Here is a 5604-nt window from a genome sequence, read left to right as displayed (position 1 = left end):
GGTTTGTTTCGCTTTTAATTTCTCATATTATCAAAACATAGTGTTCGTTAAATCGATTTTTCTCGAAAACGGATCGAGATACCGAAATGAAACAAGAGTACATAATTAATGGAATAATGATAGCTCTTTCAGGTTTTTAATCAAGTTTCAAGTTAAATATACAGGGTAAAATGTTATTAACTAAATTTTCGGTAAAATTGGTCGTAAGTGTCGCCCTCTATGAGCAATGCTGAAATTACAACACGCATCTTATTCGTCGCCTAAAAAAATATAGTTTCACAAATTTTCAAGTTCCTAACCTACATATTTTCAGAATAATCGCACCTGTATTTCCGAAACTATCAACTTTCAGATAAGGCATGTTTGCTCCAATGGTCACCATTTCACGTGTAGTATCTTCAGCTTTCGACTTTCCCATTGTTAATGAATCACCCTGTATAGTTTGAACTCACTGGCCTATGTTGTTCCGGTTCTTGATTTTTTCATATCCAAAATATAGGTAGTTCTAAACCCTTATCCCGGTTTGGAATTTTTCTAGATTTCTGATGCTGATCTGTATCGTCTTGACCAAAATTTTCTCTCTCTTAGTAGAGTTTAGGTACTAAGTCTGTTGAATATTTTGTCTCTGCGTTCTGCAACTGCTGATTGTTATCCGTAGAAGATAGCTGTGCTAGTTGTACTTCGTGCTAATGCATCTCCTTGTTTGTTCAATGTATATTCTGACGCATGTACAAGAAATGTTGCAGCTCAACCTTCATTGTGTATTTTAGACTATATTAATACTGTTGTTTTATGAAAGTAACCCATATTATCTGTACATTTTTATATCTAGAGTAAATAAATTGTTTCCAGATATTTTTCCTAAAATTTGATCTTATTTATCTCATTGATGGATTGTTCAATATTTCTATTATTTCCTCTTGTAAGAATTGATCAAGAGTGATGCAGTTCCTCATCCAGATGTTACAGCTTACATACAGATGATACTTGTTCAATGCGCTAAGATGTTGACGATAATTATCTCATTTCTGGCTCGGATGGTGATGAGATCAAGGCTCATGTACCTGTCCTGTTAACTTTCTGTAAACGCTGTTGCCTAGGTTATATTCAGGTTTCTTCTTGACAAAGGCCTTTAGAAATGGGAGATAATTTAGTAGTCTTGGCAAAAGTTTGCAAATGGATTTATTTCTCCTTGAGGATCAAGTTAATCAATGGAACAAATTATAGTAGCAGCTTCTTACACCCAGCTATGGTAAATGTTTACATGAAAGCCTCCAAGAAAAGGCCTTGGTGCCAGCTCCTCTAAAGTCAAAGATATGATAAGATACATTTATCATAAAGGCCTCATGATTATAGCAACACAGGAGGATTTCTAAACCGTATTGACGAAGTACATCTCGATATCAGCTTGAAATTGGAACAAAATGGTGTGTTTAATTCCTAAACGTTTTTGTTAAATGGACACCTTATGACATCCTAGGGCACAGATAGCCTCTACTCTTCCGTATCGTTAAATCTCATCACCGTCCCAACCAGAAACAAAATATCATTAACATTTTAGTTCGTGAGGCATATACCATCTGTAAGTGGATACACTTGGACGATGGTCCTTAGTATCCTATCTAGTACCTAGGATAACTAGTAGATAACAATAGGTATTGAACACGACATCAGTGGTATAGCTAAGATAAAGAAATTGGAAAAAGATCTCAATCTTTCTGGACCCTACATACAATGATGCACTAATAAACTTCTATAACACCCTAAGGAAGATAGCAATGTACTGCATTTGCATACGGCAAAGTATATTATCATGTATGTATATTGGACAAACAGGGACAGTTTGAAATATCTATAAGTTGACAATTTTTCCTAGAATAAGATAAATTTAAAAATCAAAAAGTCTATTTTTCGACATCTTATAAATAAATTTATTTTGCTCATTTACTACATAAATCAGCAATAAATTCTGTTCGTATAATTAACTCCATCAGATTCGGATTCAGACATTTCAATTTTCGTCTCAAATCAAAAATTGTATTCCAAATTAAAATTACGACAAGAATTTTAGCGAAATCCTAAACTTGCCACTTGTACTATGAACGCTGTGCCTTTTGATCACAATTCATGTATTGGTACCAAAAAGGGCAAAGGGTAGTTGTTTTCCGCAATATCATAAGTTAATAATGTTCACTTGATAGAATATATTTTTTATTTATTCTTTCGAAACTACAAGTTTTATTGTAAAACAAAATTATTATTAAATTTACTTCAAAATCTAAGAAAATAGGTTTTATGTTTTCGCAAGTTTTAGTTTTTTTTTGTAGTTTTTATGAAGTTATTATTATTATGATTATTATTTTTCAAAAAATATCTGTATCTCGGAAATAACTTATGGTAGTATTTGTAGTAAATCCGCAAAGATTAACGTGAAATAAACACAGCCAGGCAATGGGGATAAAGTTTCTTTTAATTCGGAAACGGGTGAATTCAACTCTTAATAGTTTTGCCTGATAAAAGATGATACCTCCGTTCCCCGGAAACTTCTATAGATGAGCACTGGAATTTAAAACGATGTTTAAATCTCCTTAAAATTCAATCTAACTTTCGCCACTCGCGAGAATTTTAACGAAAGATAAGTTTCTACTAAATTCGGTGCTTCAAAAATTTAATGATACTACCATATATTTGTTCTTTTTTTTAGTCATCTAATATACCTACTATAAATTCCCGTCATTATTTTATTCATTAAATAAATTCGGCATTTAAAATTGGTAGCACATTTTAAGCCACTGTTTAATTTTTGATTATTGCAGTATGAAATAAGTAATCATCCTTCCCAAGTTGCATTTTAAATTTTATTTAAATAATATGGAACAATAAGTAAAGTAATATACAAAACACAACTCGATATTCTGAAATCCAGTTCTCCTAAACTAAATAAACTTTATTCATTTATTTTGAATTTTTCTATCAGAAAGTAGTAATAATACTTCCTTTCAAAGGTGCATATACAGTGTGTTCCATTTTAAACAGTACCACTGTTATATTTCATAACGCATAAGTCTATTTTCAAACATGAAGCACTAGACCAGTGCTTAAGCCTTCAAAAATGGTAAAAAGTGAAAAAAAAATTATAGTGGGATGAAACCCATTGGAAAAGGAAGAAAATATAACAGAAATGAAAGGAAAAATAATTTACGGGCGATCTGAGGTCGGGAAGGGGAAGGGGGTGAGTTTTTAAGGGTAAAAAACGGTTTCCCTTGATTTCCGGAAAAACTACAAGTCTTATGGAAAAAAGTTAAATGGCAAAGTTGTAGGTAATAAAAAGATCTACAACTTTTGTATTTACACTTTTTTCACATAACCTCAAAATTTATGTGAAAAATTCAAATAACCAAGTTTTTGGTTTTTTATTTTTATCTTTTAAAAAAAAATTTTTTTTTCACGAAATTTGGTGAAAACTTACCTATTTATGTCCCAAACACGCTGTAATTTTTTTGATTTGAAATATTTATTTTTTCACCTTATTTTTACTTAATATCGAAAAAGCACCCTAATTTTCAATCGAAAATTCTCACGTCAAAATATCTGCTTTTTTAAAAACGTCGGTGGGCTTTTCCTTCGTTGAAATCTCTACTTTCCGATGGTGTAAAAAAATATATACATTACTATGGTAAGTTCTCTCAGGAAATCCGAAAAAAAACTAGAATCCGAAAATTTTTTTCTAATCATTATGTACAATTCTGAGCTATTTATTAAAATTTACACTTTAATTACTCGAAAAACGTAAGATTCCATGTTACATTGGTAAACAAAAAAATTACAAATCCATAAAACATAAAGATTGCAAAAAACATGCGAAAACAGTTGTTCTAAATATTAAAGATAGGATTTTATCTAAAACATGTGACTGCTGCTATTATTTTCAATAAAAAAGTTGATTTATTAAATTCTAATTACATTTATGTCAGAAAATCTCATAATATATAAATATACATGTAAATCGTACTATTGAATTTAGATACTTTATAATGATTACGTTATTCATTATAATATTTTTAAGAACATTAATCTTGTTATTTATAAATATCTTATCTTGAATTCTAATCACTTATCCATTAGTTTTTGTCTCTTTGATGCCATTTCTTCATCGTGCGATTCGACAAACCTTCCCGATTCTAGTAGATCTTTGAAATCTTCAAGGCAATTACCGTTCTACACAGGCTAAAATGAAACAAAAACGGATTTCCAAAATTTCGTTTTTTTTAATATTTCGAATATTTAATATGTTAGCCTTGATTTTTTAGAGGCATAATATTGGTCCCCTGATTACGCAACTTTGCCCCCATTTAAGCTACTTCTTACCGTTTCCGAGATCACTGTAGTCAGAAGCGAATTTGTAACAGCCTGTATATTGCTCAATATAATCGAGAAAATTGTATGAATTTTGTAATTATTTTATGCTTCACTGATGAAATTAAAATTTGGAAATCTTAATAGTTATTATTTTGGTTTTGGAATGATTTAAAAAAATATTTCAAAATATTTCAAAAATATGGTGCCAATCTCAAACAGGAAATTTGAACAAAAAGTTTTCTATGAATATAGATCGGTAAACGCGTATACCATATGGATTTTCTTTTATTATTCTGGGTCTCTTATAGCATCCATACTGCTTTTAACTTTTTCGGTGTACTTTTACCTAAATTTCGTGTATTCTACAACTCTCTCAAAATATTGTAGATCTCTTATTAAATATTAGCTTTATTAACTTATTTGGTTGTTAATTATAATGGTATATTTCGACTTATAATTTTTTTGTTTATCAATGTAACATGGAATCTTACGTTTTTCGAGTAATTAAAGTGTAAATATTAATAAATAGCTCAAAATTCTACATAATGATTAGAAAAAAATTTTCGGATTCTAGTTTTTTTCGTTTCTTTGCATTTCCTGAAAAAACTTACCATAGTAATGTATATATTTTTTTACACCATCAGAAAGTAGAGATTTTGGAAATCCGTTTTTGTTTCATTTCAGCCTGTGTAGAACGGTAATTGCCTTGAAGATTTCGAAGATCTACTAGAATCGGGAAGGTTTGTCGAATCCACGATGAAGAAATGGCATCAAAGAGACAAAAACTAATGGATAAGTGATTAGAATTCAAGATAAGATATTTATAAATAACAAGATTAATGTGTTTAAAAATATTATAATGAATAACGTAATCATTATAAAGTATCTAAATTCAATAGTACGATTTACATGTATATTTATATATTATGAGATTTTCTATGACATAAATGTGATTAGAATTTAATAAATCAACTTTTTTATTGAAAAAAATAGCAGCAGTCACATTTTTTAGATAAAATCCCCTTTAAATCCTATCTTTAATATTTAGAACAACAATTTTCGCATGATTTTTGCCATCTTACCAATGTAACATGGAATCTTACGTTTTTCGAGTAATTAAAGTGTAATTTTTAATAAATAGCTCAAAATTGTACATAATGATTAGAAAAAAATTTTCGGATTCTAGTTTTTTTCGTTTCTTTGCATTTCCTGAGAAAACTTACCATAGTAATGTATATTTTTTTT

This window comes from Anoplophora glabripennis, unplaced genomic scaffold (assembly GCF_000390285.2).
Source record: "Anoplophora glabripennis isolate ALB-LARVAE unplaced genomic scaffold, Agla_2.0 scaffold39, whole genome shotgun sequence".
Taxonomy (NCBI): Eukaryota; Metazoa; Arthropoda; class Insecta; order Coleoptera; family Cerambycidae; genus Anoplophora; species Anoplophora glabripennis.
The sequence above is the reverse complement of the archived record's forward strand: the minus strand, read 5'-3'. Positions refer to the sequence as shown.